The sequence below is a fragment of the Moschus berezovskii genome, chromosome 4, assembly GCF_049115385.1.
Source record: "Moschus berezovskii isolate FMDL1 chromosome 4, NW_MosBer_1.0, whole genome shotgun sequence".
Classification (NCBI taxonomy): domain Eukaryota; kingdom Metazoa; phylum Chordata; class Mammalia; order Artiodactyla; family Moschidae; genus Moschus; species Moschus berezovskii.
In genome coordinates, this window is record NC_142463.1 from 101,421,108 (window position 1) to 101,436,866 (window position 15,759).

General features: G+C 44.2%; 1 protein-coding gene across 3 annotated transcripts in view; it reads right to left on the reverse strand.

Moving 5' to 3' along the window:
- The window catches only part of LOC148778126 (uncharacterized), an 84,951-nt gene that overhangs the window by 1,027 nt on the left and 68,165 nt on the right, over positions 1–15,759 (reverse strand). Inside the window, exons 1-4 of one of the 3 annotated variants that reach the window (XM_088835669.1) lie at positions 10,490–10,683; positions 6,098–6,217; positions 4,144–4,235; positions 1,194–1,276 (exon numbers count right to left, since the gene is read on the reverse strand). The gene's annotated coding sequence lies outside the window, so the exon portion shown is untranslated. Of the gene's footprint in view, positions 1–1,193; positions 1,277–4,143; positions 4,236–6,097; positions 6,218–10,489; positions 10,684–15,759 lie in introns of those variants that run through there. The other 2 variants (XM_088835668.1, XM_088835670.1) reach the window with 2 other exon arrangements.

Here is a 15,759-nt window from a genome sequence, read left to right on the forward strand (position 1 = left end):
GAAAACCAAGATACACTTTCAGTTACTGCTCCTTCCAGGGCAGTTCCAATGTGATTTTTTTTGGTAACCATGGTCCCTTCACCTCCCTCCCTCCTGCTATCTTTACTGATGAGGTATTTTTTTGGGCTCCAAAATCACTGCAGATGCTGATTGCAGCCAGGAAATTAAAAGACGCTTACTCCTTGGAAGGAAAGTTATGACCAACCTAGACAGCATATTAAAAAGCAGAGACATTACTTTGCCAACAAAGGTCCATCTAGTCGAGGCTATGGTTTTTCCAGTGGTCATGAATGGATGTGAGAGTTGGACTGTGAAGAAAGCTGATCACCGAAGAATTGATGCTTTTGAACTGTGGTGCTGGAGAAGACTCTTGAGAGTCCCTTGGACTGCAAGGAGATCCAACCAGTCCATTCTAAAGGAGATCAGTCCTGGGTGTTCACTGGAAGGACTGATGCTAAAGCTGAAACTCCAATACTTTGGCCACCTCATGCGACGAGTTGACTCACTGGAAAAGACTCTGATGCTGGGAGGGATTGGGGGCAGGAAGAGAAGGGCACAAGAGAGGATGAGATGGCTGGATGGCGTCACTGACTTGATGGACATGAGTCTGAGTGAACTCTGGGAGCTGGTGATGGACAGGGAGGCCTGGCGTGCTGCAATGCATGGGGTCGCAAAGAGTCGGAATGACTGAGTGACTGAACTGAACTGACAGGACTGAAGGAGAATATTAGATGCAGGATTAAAGGCTAAAGAATCAAAAGGAGTTAGAAATCCCTTCAGTGTTACATACACTACAAGAGGTTCAAGAACTGGACTAAAATTGGGAGAAACCCTTATATTCTAGGACTCAGCAATGAGTATGATCATTTTCAAATATTAAATGTCTATTTCTTCATTTAGAAATAGTCCCAGCTATTTCACCTGAGACCATGAGAGGAATTTATGGATGTTCTGAGTACACACAATCACGTTTTTTTCTTTTAAATGAAGAAGGCAGGAAAAAAAACTAGAGTAAAATGCTACAGAATATTTCTACACTGACCTTAGGAAAAAGCATCCTAAAAACATTTGAATCTCAATTATATTTAGGGTTGTATGTCTATTCCCTACCATCTTTAGCTCCCTCCTCCCCGTTTAGATTCTAAAACTGATTATGGTTGTTACGTAATATATGATCATAAACCATACTGTACCTCTCACTAAACATCAGGAATCACTGGTAAAACGGAAGCAGTCAATGAATCTTCCATGGACAAAGCCAATAGAAAACACTCACCTCAGGAAAAGAAAAGAAGTTATCACCTGTTTAGTCCCTTCTGTAATTTCTTTTGGTACTTTCTGTCTGCATCACACATTTGAGCACTCCAATCATGTGTCAAACTGAATAGTCCCATGTGTATGATTTACCTCCCTATGAAGACTATGCTCTTTGAAGACAAGAACCTTGTTTTAAATTTCTTTGGTTTTTCTCCAATACTCAATATAACGTACCTAGGGTTGGACCCTAGGTGAGTTACAGAGCAGAAACGCCTGACACTTGTGTCACACTCCTTCTAAAGAAACTCTAATCATTAAAAGTACCAAATCACCTCAGTCTGCCAGGCATTTCTGATGAGCTGGTAGCAAAGATTATTTCTAAATAATAATAATGTAAACAGAAAACACTTATTTTCAAAGTATCTCCACACAGTTTCTTAAACTCACTATACCGTGACCAATGGCATTTTATAGATGAATAGATGGCACACACGGGCGTGAATGCCTTCACCCAGGTTTCCAATCAGTGCTCCCTGACCTGCTCTTTCCTCTAAACCATCTCCTTGCCATTACTTTATAAGTGGAGAAACAGCACAGAAGGTTGAAACAAGTACATGGGCTCACTAGAGATGGGAATAAAATCCAGCTGTAACCCCTAATCCAAAGGAGTTGTTGAAATAGGTCACCCTAGCTTTAGCCTATCTGACACCAAAAACAACTGAGCAAGAAATCCGCCAAGTATCTTATCAGATAACCCTAAAGAATAAAATGCGACTCTTTCAGTTCCTGCGTGTTCAGGTTAGTGCTCAACTGTTTACCTTTCGGGACTGAAAAAAGAGAAGATCTTCCTCAGAATGGTTAATTTTAGCCAGAGAGAGATATTTCCCCAATATAACTAAATCTTCTAACTCTAAGATCTTCATATAGAATGTTTCTCTCTTTTCTCTGTAAATAACACTTAAAATATTTACTAACTGTGATTCAGGTACCCTTATAAACACTCTCCATACGTATTAACTCATTCATAACAACTGCAGAAGGCAGGTCCCATGACTATCCCTATTTTATTTTACTACTTTTTCTTTTTGATTTTATTTGCAGTATAGTTGATTCACTATGCTGTGTTAGATTCAGGTATACAGCCAAGTGAATCAGTTATACATATACCCTATCCCTGTTTCAGAGACGAGGAAACTGAGGCTCCTGGGACAGTATGTAATTTGCCCAAGTAAATTGGTCACACCCTAGTTAAGCGGTGGAGCTGGAGGTCAGCCAGACACTCAGGCTGTGCTCTTCATCACTGCAGTACTTCGTGAAAAGCATGGACTTGGTGGACAAGGTGAGCCAGCACACAGAAAATGCTTAGCAGCACAATATTAGCATTTATGTAAACTAGTACCATGACTTCTACCATCCTCTAGCAAGCTCACTACCTGTCCTGCCCAATGGAATTTCAGACCTTCACCACTGCCAACCATCATTTTCCTCTCCCACTGCATGGCCCTGCCCAGGACTTAACAGGGAGGAGAGAAGTCACCAGGCAGGACTCCTTACCACCAAATCTTCAAGCCTCTTTTTATCATTGCCTATCCCCTCTTTTTTCTCTATTACTGCAATCAAAAAAAAAAAAAAAAGCCCACTTCTCCCCCAAAGGTTAGTCCTACCACAGGTGGTCTAGCCCCATCCCTTTCAGCTGACTGCGTACTCACTCTCTTCCATGACCATCCTTCTACGTCCTGCAGCTCTTGGATACTTCCAATCAGCTTTCAGACATGTTATTCTACCTTCCAGGTGAAATAATAATGATAAAGCAAAACAACCTGGCTCTGGCATTCTATTCCCCTTTGAAGTCAAGTTTCTTTACAGAGTTGACAAGACACAGTCTTCATCTCCTTGCCTGCCATTCACCCTTTAACCATCTTAAACCAACTTCTACCCACAGATCACAAAACCACAACTTTTGTTAAGGTCACCACTGACCGCTTTTCTAACCTCATCTTACTCCATCTCGTAGACTGTGCCGGTTGAGCACTCCTTCCTGAAACTCCTCTCTCTTGGCTTCTATAATACCACACTTTCCCAGTCTTCCTCCTTCCTCTCAAGTCACTCTTCATCTGCTTCCTTTGCTGACCCCTTCTCTACCCAATCTCTACAATTTCAAGCTCCTCACAGCTCTACCCCAGGTCCTATTCACTTCTCATTCTGTAAGTTCTTTCCATGCCAAGAACTCCCAAATTTCCAGCCAGCTCAGCTTCTGCTCTGCTGACCTGTATACACAACTGCCAACTTGGCATCCCACTAGATGTCTGAAACCTAACAAGGTCAAAGATGAATTCTTCATCCCTATATAGCCTCCCTCCCCAAAGTATTTCCCCTTCAGTTTTCTACATTTTAGTAAATGGCACCTTCATCCACCCAGCTGCTCATGCCAGAAATTTGCAGTCATTCTTGACACCTCTCTCCCTCACCCCTAACCTTCCCATGTCAAGTTTGAATATTTTTGCTGAGTGAACAAAATCTCAGTTTCACTGTTTCTTCTTCAGAGATAAAGGATACTGTAAAGCCACTAATCTAGACGAAATGCTCCATTACATTCTTTTCATAGCATCCTATGTTTTTCTTTCACAACATTTCTCATGTTGTATAATTATGTGGTCATTTGCATTAACATTCATCTGTCATGCTAGGCTCCATGAAGGTAGGAGGATCCGTAAAGGATAAAGACTGATTTGCTCATCCTTGTATTCCTAGTACTTTCTATAGTGTCGGATACATGCTATCTGCTCAAAAACTATTTGGTGAACAAAAGTTGAAGCTTTTCCCCAAGATCATCTCCTAAGCCAGGCCTGCTTCCTAGGGCCCCCATCCATCCATCAGGCTACTCACCAAAACCCCAAGGGTCACGATAAGGCAGTGCTCATCCTGGAGGTGGGGAGCTTGGGGAGTTCAGGAACCCCTGTCTCAGAGGTGACCCTCACCTGGATGAGGATAAAGGAAAGAAGAGTTTCTAAGGAATGAAAACAAAATCATCAGTGCCACTTAGTTACTATCTGAAGACCCGGTTTCCTATCTACAGAATATTAGTTTAAAGTTGGTGTCTCCCATGTAAACAGCATCAGCTTCCAATTATTTCAGGGTATATCATCCAACCTGCAGATACCTCAAGGCCCTTATAACTTTCCCTCCTTCCAAAGTGTATATTTTCTTAAGGGCAAAGAAAATCGATCTGTCTACTTTTCTGAATATTTAGTAGGGAAAAAAATCCTCATATTTTTGCTTCTTCCCATTCCTAATTAGTACAGAGAACTGAGAGCTGACTGTAAAGGTGAAAGAGACAAAATTCCAGACACACTTTTGAATTCACAAAGCACATACCATTCACAGTTCCTCCCTGCTCTCAACTGTAACTTTACATGGCAAGCATTCAGCAAGGGTTTTTATTTTCACACACTTTTGGCAGAAAATATGACTGAACTACAGGACCACAAGATCTCCTTTGCTTGAGAGCCTACTGTGTGTGAAGTGCTATACTAAGCTGAGCTAGGGAAATCGGTAAAACACTAAGTAACTCAGCAGGCAGAACTATTTCCAACATTAGTCCTTGTAAACTACAATGATAATGCTGAGCCTCCCCCTTCACCCAGAATTTATAGTTTTGAAATGGCAGGGAAAAACCAAGTTCCAGACTGTCCTAAGGCCAAATTTCTTAGGAACCTTTAAAAGGAGATTCTATAAGGTTGCCATGAAGCTGTCAATAAATCCACAACTTGGTCTAACTTAGCTCAGAATCACCTCTACAATTCCAATTTCAACTTTCCAATGATCCTTTCCCACTCTCCCGCTCTAAGAAGTCAAGTTTATTACAAGTATGTCATGTTTAACAAATTTCATTTCTATGCTATGACCACTACGCCATAAAAGGCATAGTATCAAACTTAGAATGTGGAACTAAAAGGCCCTGGGATTTCATTCCAAGCTCATTCTTAAGTTCTGGCATACCAGCTACTAAAAGGCTTCCTTCTCAGAAAAAGTACACAATAGGAAGAACCAATCTTTCCCAAATATGTGGAGAAAAGAACACTATACTACAGTCTTATGTAGAAAACCTTGGTCCTAACAAAACGCTAAGATATGTTTTCATACGCAAAGCGTAAAAACTCATCTAATGTCCTTCAAGCTAACAGACTTTAAGCAAGCAAATAAATTTGCATCAAGCTCAAGGGTTCTGATAAAATGTAACTAATAAAAAATGAACATCATCTATCACCCTTTAGAATAATGGCTACCCAAAGTAAAACTTCAGCACAAATGTCCCTTCTTTGTGAAACTTTCCTTGACTCCAAACCATCCTCAGGAATGTCCTACATAGCCCCACAGCATTATATTCATGACACTTTTAAAACCCTTTGAAAATTGTATCCTTGTTATGTACAGCCAGGGAACCTCCTGAGGAAAGGGTCATCATCTCAGCGCCCAAAAGAAGAAACTCAATAAATGCTAGTTGATCTATGTATGATAATGAGCTGGGGGCTTGTGTACTGCTACTTCTGCTTGGAATCCCCACACAGCAATGAGGACACAAGAAATACTTGTTTAACTTCTCACCATCTGCCTTTCCTAGGAAATAAGTTACTGCAGAAGTCCCTGCTCACAGAAAAGTACAAGGTAATTGCACTAACAGCTATGATTTGCATTTAACTTGATGACCGCTGCCTTGGGAACTGCTACAATAATGAACAAATATAGTTTTAACTTACAAGAGACCCTACGGAAGCAGAAAGAAAATCCAAAGTACACTGACTGAATAACAGAAGTTACATGTTCATAATTGGGCTCTTACCGTTCAAGATGTCCAACTTGCTCTTTCTTCTGACATTGGGACACAGCGATCTGTGCCTCCCAAACAGAAAGGAATTTTTAGGTCAAAGTGGAGTGACACCAGCTAGTCCCACATTCAGTCCTACAGGAATGAGAAGAATGGAAAAGTTCATACCCAATTACACCAACAGCAAAAAACCCCCACCATTCCCCAAGGCTCTGTGACCAAAACAATATCTGGAAGAAAGAATAGTAAGAAAAAAATTAGGTCAAAAATGGGGAAGGCAGGCAAAACCACTAAAACTCAAAATGCAAGAAGTTGGAGCACTCTAGCCCACATCTATTCCACTGAACACTGGGAAGTCTAGAAAAGCAAAATCCATCAGACACAAAAGCCTCATTCTAGTCACTGGCTTTAACTTTCTCCTCAACCAAGAACAGTTATCACAAGTTGCAAAATAGACTTTTATTTCATATCCTCTCTATGTCCTTGTTCTTAGCATGGTGAAGATATTGAGGCTTCTAAGGCGAGTGGCCATAAGATAATTGACCTTTCAAAAATCAGCCGGTCTACAGCAGGAGCTCTTATCCAGGGATCCACGACCTCCTAAGCAGTCTGTAGAAAGACTCAGAGGAGGGGAGGCCTCTGTGAACTTGGCTGGAGAATATTTTGATTTTCATACTCACTAACCTGGACAGACACAAACTTCAACAGAACCACAGCTTCAATTCATTGTATCATAATAGCATGCTCTAGCCCTGTGCTATGGACTGAATGTTTAGGCAGAGATTAGATCAAGAAAGCTGAGCGCCGAAGAATCGATGCTTTTGAACTGTGGTGCTGGAGAAGACTCTTGAGAGTCCCTTGGACTGCAAGGAGATCCAACCAGTCCATTCTAAAGGAGATCAATCCTGGGTGTTCATTGGAAGGACTGATGCTAAAGCTGAAACTGCAATACTTTGGCCACCTCATGTGACGAGTTTACTCACTGGAAAAGACTCTGATGCTAGGAAAGGTTGAGGGCGGGAGGAGAAGGGGACGACAGAGAATGAAATGGCTGGATGGCATCACAGACTCGAAGGACATGAGTTTGAGTGTACTCCGGGAGTTGGTGATGGACAGGGAGGCCTGGCGTGCTGTGATTCATGGGGTCGCGGAGAGTCGGACACGACTGAGCGACTGAACTGAACTGAACTGACTGAACCTCCAAGTAAAAGTTAGCACCACCTTCAACAATGAATGCAGGTAACAACCCACAGAAGTATTAGCTATTCTGCGACTATGTCACCAAAAGGAACCACAAGACACTTCACATCACATTACCGTTATGGCAGATCTCACAACATAGTATTTACACTCATCACTACTTCAAAACTATAGTATCTGCAGCTACATTTTGTTATTTAATGAGCTATAAACATATAAACTATTGTATCACAACTGTTCTAGCATTTTGATAACTGTTTCTGTGTCATTTGTTATTTTATATACTTTATAGATTAAAAAAACCATGATTCTCAGAAGGGGTCCTATGCTTCATTAAATTACCAAAGGAAAACATGTGGCACAGAAGATTAAGAACTTCTGATCTAGAGCAAATAAAGTTTCTATAGACCCCAACATAGTTACCAAGGCAGACAGACAAGTCATTCCACCAGCAGTACTTCATAGATGAAGAAAATTAAACCACTAGATTTCCCAGGTGGCGCTAGTGGTGAAGAACCTGCCTGCCAATGCAGGTGAGATAAGAGATACGGGTTCAATCCCTGGGTGGGGACGATCCCTGAGGAGGGCATGGCAACCCACTCCAGTATTCTTGCTTGGAGAATCTCATGGAGAGAGGAGCCTGGCGGGCTACAGTCCATGGGGTCGCAAAGAGTCAGACACAACTGAAGCAACTTAGCACGTACGCAAACCACCAGGAAGACAAGCAACATGTCCAAGGTCACACAAATTGAGGGTCAGCATCAGCTGAGGTTAGCACTCACAGCATGTATAGTTCCACTCTCCCATGGGGACTGTTGCTTACATTTCTACAACTGTCATCACTATTCCTGTCTTACCACTAAATGGGGAAGAGGTATCACCTTTCAAAACTCATGTAAAACCCAAACCCAGACAATAGAACAAGGCAGAGGTAGAAGGTACTCCTTTTTGTTTCCTGATCAAGCACAGGGCATGTTTCAGAAGCTGAATTTGCTCTGTTCTTGAGATAGCAGTTTTTCAGAAGTGAGGAAAAAGTTGGTCTACACAAACTTTCATTCCCAGATGTGTCCAAGGCACTTTGCAGATAATCATTAACTTGTTTGGTGCCACAGTGCATTATGACTGATGAGGGCAGTGGTAACCCTGCTTTATAAAAGGGAAAACTGGAGAATAAATATGAGAGATTTGTTTGAAGTCATATATAAGTCAATGGGATAGCCAGCGTTCCAATACCAAGTTCAAGGCTCAACCAAATCATCATGATCAAATATTTAGTTGATTACAATGCTTGTGAAACCTCTGTACTTCCCCCGCCCCCCACAAGCCAGAGAACATTTTCTTTTGATTCACAGGACCAGACACTTCTGAAGGCTATGGGAAAAATATCCCATAGAATAAATTCCAATGTACGTAAGTGCTTTTTCACTTACGCTAGTCATGGAGGAATCCAGGTCAGGAATCCTTAGCTCAACAGCCAAGTTACTACATAAAACTTGCCTTATAAGAAGAGAACAGTATGGAAATTGTTTCTTCATCTTTTACTCAATGACCTCCTTATCATCTACCACATGTTTAGGAACTATTATCACCTTACATTCAACACTGTTATTACAAAATAATATCCTAATGATTCAATACAATCAGATCCTAGATTCTAAAACTATGAAAGGTGTCAACTTTGCGTTAAATTTCCTCTTTACCCAAACCACCAATTAATGGAACCCTCATTTCCCAAAGCATCCTTATGCCATCTAACTAACTGTTCCTTTTATTAACCCATTTCTGTTTTTTATGGATTGGATCTTTTTCAACAGTTAGCAAGATCCTTCTAAATCTGTACTTAGAACCGTAAAGTTTTTCACACTTAACATTAACTTCTTTTTACAAATCACGAGCATCCAATCAAAAACCAAAATCAATGGGATAATCATGTTGTACAATCTCCATGAAGAGTGAGAAATTAACCTACACAGGGGTCTTACCTACCAATACCCATCTGCACCCTCTACCCCTTACTCTCAACTACTTATCCTTCCTACCTGCTAATTCTGATTCATCACTTCCATTGCAGTAGACAAGAGTCCAAATCTCTCACCCAAGAATGAACACTTAGTTCTTGAACACATTAAATGCTAACAAACACTCCATTACACACCACTGATCAAAACGTAACTCTTTACATAGCCACTCATTCATTTTCCCTCTAAAGTTACTGCCCAGGGATCTGAATATGTTTGCCTTAAGGAAAGTTTAACTTTGCACCAATTCTACCCCACCTCAGTCTCACTACTGACACAAAGTTACATCCACTTCTCTACTTTGTCTAGTAAGTTTATCAGTCTCCAACTGGGCTGCAGTCTAGGCTCCAAATCACTCTTCTCTATGGCAGGCAGGGATCTGGAGCCGGGAGACAGGTTTCAGGTCTCCTCCTTCAGGCTTGGGAGCCTTCACATAAGGCCCCCAGAAACACTATTATAGGCCTCTGGCCCTTCCCTCTGAACATAATAACCAAGACTGCTGTTTATTTCCATAGAATATCTCCATTTCACCAGGCAGGTCCAACACCAACCAGTGACATCTTTAATAGTCTTTGCAACTTCCAAAGGTCAATGACTACAGCTCCATTCTGGAAATCACTGGTGTGTCCACGACCCCCACAATGACTCAGTGACCTAGACAGCACCACCTCACCTGCTGGAGCCCTTTACTACAGGAACATTCCTATTAGTTTCGGGTTCCCCCAACCTCCAACAAGTCACTGGCCTGCAAACTCCTCTTTACCTCTCTCTCCATCTCCTGGGTCTAACAGACCCCACCAAACTCAACTCGAATTCAGCTCTCCATCTCGTCCCTACGATGTCCCATTCATCCCAGGACCCTGGGACCTGTCCCATGTCCTCGTTTAGTCTCTCCAAACACCGCCTGGGACACAACATCTAAAAAGCTGAGAGACGGACGCCTCAGTCTCTCCCCACCGCTGGTGGGCAGAGGACGCCCCCCAAACCTCCCCCCACAGGTTTCTCTGGACTCAACTCTTAAATTCACAACCTCGACCCCCACCCCTTTTCTCCCCTCACCCCAGCCCCCAGCCCTCCGTGGCTTTGGCTACCCCTGCCCTCAACCCGCTCAAAACACGCGGACGCGGACCCGGCCCCCCCACCCCCGGCGCCGGCCCTTCCCCTCCCCCTCCCCCTGAGTGCCACTTACCCCCGAGGCAGGAGTGGGGGAGGGGACAGGAGGAGCGCTGCAGGGGAGGGGGCTTCGGTCCCGGGCGGCTTTCAGCCCCGGGGGGCCGGGGCCGGGGCCAGCGGCAGCGGCGGCGCAGCGTCTCCCCCCGGCGGCGGCAGCGGCGGCGGCGGCGCCGGCCCACTCCCGCAGGCACACATAGGCTCCATTGTCCGCCGGCGCCTCCCCCTTTCCGGCACCCCCCTCCCAGGACCGCCCCTTCCCCCTCCCCTCGGCCCTCCCCCAGCCACACCGCGCCACGGAAGGTACCGCCGGCCCCGCCTCGGACGCGAGCGGGGAAGTGCCCCCTCCCGCGCCGCTCCGACGTCCCGCCCGGCGGGGGAAGAGGGAACTGCCCCTCCCCGCCTCAACGCTAGGCCCAGCCGCCGGGAAGGGCCCGCCCCACTCCAAGGGAAGGTCACTTGTCCCCCTTCCGAACGCGCGTAATGGTACCAACCCGGCCGCTTCCTCCTCCCCCTTCCCGGAGACGCCCCGCCCCCGGGCCCCGCCCACCAACTAGCCTCGCCTCCTCGACCCCGCCCCTCCCTCCAATATTTTACTATGGAACCGCCCACCGTTGGCACCACCTCCTGCTTTGCATGGACACGCCTACCAGGTCCCCTCCCCAGTTCGTCACCCGGCCAGAGGCGACGCCTACTCCCCACCTTAAAGCGGCAGAGCCCCCCCTTCTCAACTAAAAGAACCTCCCAGAGGGCCGGCGGGGTGGGAGGTGCGGCCAGGGAGGGGCTCTTCTGTCTTGCACCTTTATTTTCACGTTCACATTCACCGGACCTCCCCACCGCCTCCGGCAGCACCGGGGAGCAACACGGTGGAAAAGGCGCGGAGGGGGGAAGGGCAATGTGGAATTTGGCCATCTTTGACAGAAAAGAATTGGGAACTGCCAAAGGAAGGGGTCCTTCCCTCACACTTCCCTGCTGTCCTGGTCCCGGCCTAGTACTCAGTCTTCAAGGAGACCCCTGCCCACCTCCAGGATGCGTTTCCACCCTAACCCATCCCCTCTCCCGTCTCTGGTCTTCGCCCCTCAATCTCTGCACTGCCTTTGCTGTTGCCGGCTTTCTCCCCTCTCAAGAGTGCAGGCCCCTTTCGGGGTTGCACTCTCCTCCACCTTCTCCAAAGCACGTTCTAGCCATGTCCTGCAGACACGTGGGGTAGTGCAGGGTCTCTTCTTCCTTATGGAGCCCGCCCCCGCCCCACTCACGCATCGCTATCTAGTGCCCATAGAGAACCTCTGCCCAGATCCTAGAATCGCTTCATAACCGCTTTTTTAATCACTTCCCTGATTTTTGGAAGGCCTGTGCTTTGGAGAGCTCAAACCCCAGGCATTCCGGCACTGCCCTCTGTGAAGTGAGAGGGTAACCCATTAGATTGCACTTTTCTCAGAAGGAAAAATGACGGCATCATGGTGAGCGCATGTTGCAGAATAAAGCTCAGATTCCGACTACTCCTGTTTTATCTTTGTGGCCCTTGTTGCTGCTGTGCCCAGCTGCTATTACAGACCTGTCTGCTCCACAGCCCTCCCCAGAACACACTGTTTAAACCTCTGTGTTTGTGCTTTGTAGAGTCTTGATCTAAGATGTTTCTGTAACTATGTGCACTGGCCCCACAGCTTTTCTCAATCAGTTAAGTGAAGACTGCCTATGTTATACTGTACTTCCTATTCTCCCTGAAGATAGACGGAGGCAACATGGCCAAGAGAAGTTGATAAAATTTTCTTCTGTATTGGCGTCCATCACCAAGTTTTAACCAGGTACTTATTTCCAAGAAATGTTAGTTTCCCTGTCTAGAAAATAGGAAACGTTCCTTGTGGCAATCTTTTAACGAATGGTGCTGGTGGTAAAGGATGGTACATCCTCAGTCATGTCTGACACTTTGTGATCCCAAGGACTGTAGCCCGCCAGGCTCCTCAGTCCATGGGATTTGCCAGGCAAGAATACTGGAGTGGGTTGCCATTTTCTTCTCCAGAGGATTATCCTGACCCAGGGACTGAGCCCTCGTCTCCTGCGTTGGCAGGTGGGTTCTTTAGCTTTGAGCCACCAGGGAAGCCCAAAAGGATGATACAGGAGAGCCCTAAATGATAAAGCTTTTGAAACAATTTAAAACTCTGGGCTGGTCATGTAAGTTTCTATATCATGGCTCCCCAGCTTAGAGTCTATGAAAAACTGTTTTTTTCATAGCAGGTGTTTTCTCTTTGTCTTATGCTATGACTGAGCATGCTGTGCTGTGCTTAGTCGCTCAGTCGCGTCTGACTCTTTGCGACCCCATGGACTGTAGCCCCCCAGGCTCTTCTATCCATGAGGATTCTCCAGCAAGAATACTGGAGTGGGTTGCCATGACCTTCTCCAGGGGATCTTCCCAACCAAGGGATTGAACCCAGGTCTCCCAAATTGCAGGAAAAAGGCAAAAGCAGGTTTAAATATAAATTTAAGATCAATTGAAGGATTCCTAATGGAAAAATATTACAATGCTTTTTGTCAAGTTTTGGTGGTAGTATATTTGATGAAACATAGTAAGGACCTCTGTAAAAAAAAAAGGTAGGAGGAAAGTCAGGTCTGGACATATGAAAAGATAATTAAATCTAGAAATATGCAAGAGACATTTACAATTACTAAGGTAGATGGAAAGAAGGGATTCACAGACTTATCTGTAAGAGAAAACCACTACTAAAATAAACTCTGGGCTAGGGTGTTCCAGACCAGATCACCTCTGCCCAGAAAGGTAAAAAAAAAGAAGCTCATTATAACAATAATACACATGCAAAAAAGTCTTAACCATTTCACAAGGCCTTACACCCTCACTTAACTACATATGTCAAAGTTTGGAATTATTTACTGAACCAGAAGAAAATGAATATTAAATGTGCAACACCAGGCTAAAAGAGCAAATACTGAGAATTTAAGCAAGCTGAAAGTCATGAAATTCAAAGGTTAGAGACTCCATAGTAATGGTAATTTTGCTACATTGCACATGGGATAGAAATGCATTTAAAATAGTATTTCCGTAATGAAATAGTTTATCTATTTGTATTAGTTTTTTTCCCCTGAATTTTCTAACTTTCATGCATCTCCATCTCACTTAAGAATTCTATCTATTTTACTGGATAGGAATCTAGCATACTGTTTATACATAAATACTAATTGATAATGATGATGTCATTGTGAAAAGCATCCTTTAAATAAAAGCTTCAAACTATTTCTCTTACTGTAGAAATTCTAAGAGAAATCATTTTTTAAAAAAATCCAAATGGTAATATTGTTAAAAATAAAAGCTTTCAACACTAAAGAGATCTGGGTTTGATTTTTTACTTTCTGAAATGTGCTTCTCCTAATGATGATAAGCACTCACTGTGATACAAACATGGATGGTATGTCTGGCTTAGTTCTTCAACTAATCACCGCACCTGTTATTTGTGTGTCACTAGCTATGAAATTAAAAGACACTTACTCGTTGGAAGGAAAGTTATGACCAACCTAGATAGCATATTAAAAAGCAGAAACATTACTTTGCCAACAAAGATCTGTCTAGTCAAGGCTATGGTTTTTCCAGTGGTCATGTATGGATGTGAGAGTTGGACTGTGAAGAAAGCTGAGCACCGAAGAATTGATGCTTTTGAACTGTGGTGCTAGAGAAGACTCTTGAGAGTCCCTTGGACTGCAAGAAGATCCAACCAGTCTATTCTAAAATAGATCACTCCTGGGTGTTCATTGGAAGGACTGATGCTAAAGCTGAAACTCCAATACTTTGGCCACTTCATGCGAAGAGTTGACTCACTGGAAGAGACTCTGATGCTGGGAGGGATTGGGGGCGGGAGGAGAAGGGGCCAACAGAGAATGAGATGGCTGGATGGCATCACCACTCGATGGACATGGGTTTGAGTGAACTCCGGGAGTTGGTGATGGACAGGGAGGCCTGGTGTGCTGTGATTCATGGGGTCGCAAAGAGTCGGACACAACTGAGCAACTGAACTGAACTGAGTCATTTTTACCTGTAAACTCCACCTTCAAAATGATTTTGTTCTCTTAGCTTTTGATAAACATATACCTAAATTTCTGAGGTGGAAAGAACCACATCCTATTTTACAGATGAGAATTCTGAAACATAGAAGCTTCATTACTTGCCAAAATTATGCCCATTTTTAGGGACTAGAATTTAAGTCCAACACTCTACAGCACTGTTCTAACCTCTGAGGATTATTCACTCCTAACAATATTTACTATTGTAGGAGAGAATATTAGATAATAAAATCAAGACTCGGAAAGGCTGAACCCACTCAGTCACCTGGTGCTAGAGTTAGAAGCTTCTTGCTATTTAGTTCAGAAGTCATGTCCGACTCTTTTGTGACCCCATGGAATGCAGCCCACCAGGTTCCTCTGTTCATGGGATTTCCCAGGCAAGAATACTGAATTGGATTGCCATTTCCTTCTCCAGGAGGTCTTCCCAACCCAGGGATCGAATCTGAGTCTCCTGCATTGCAAGCAGATTCTTTACCACTGAGCCACCCAGGACAGCAAGGGTTATAAGAGGCCCTAACAAATTCTTGGCCTTGTTCAAAGTCCTTAATTTGTTCATGATTTCCTGCTTCTTAAACTGTTTCTTACCAATTTATCTGGGCTTCCCCAGTAGCTTAGCAGTAAAGAATTCACCTGTGATGCAAGAGCCGCGGGTTTGATCCCTGGGTAGGGAAGATCCCCTGGAGGAGGGTTTGTCAACCCACTCCAGTATTCTTGTCTGGAGAATCCCATGGACAGAGGAATACTACCACGATAGTCATTTATGACTGAAAATGAGGGGTTAGAATGGAACAGCATCTTGACTTTCATAGGTGCTGCCCAATGCTGTAGTAAAATAGTCAAGAAGGGATTTCTTCTCTAGGCTGCCCATGAAGTAGATTTCACCAGTCCATTTAAGCCAATGGGAAGTTCCAGAGCTTCATCCCAGCAGGAATATTGAGGACTAACTGTCCTTTTCGTAAGGAAGAAATAAAAGTTCCCATCTCCTTCCTTCCTGCAGCTCCACCTGGGGCCATTGGCACTCTGATGTGAGCTTGGGTCTTGTTCTATGTCCCCACAAATCTGCTTTCCACAACCTAGGCATCAGAGGCACTCTATCGGTAAAAGCTCTGACAGATCTGTCATGTGACACTCATTTCCCTTTAGAAGGTACCACCGATGTTTCTTCTTTATTTCCACACTCAAACCTACAGGGTTGTGCCTCCTACCCTCATTGCCTGCCAA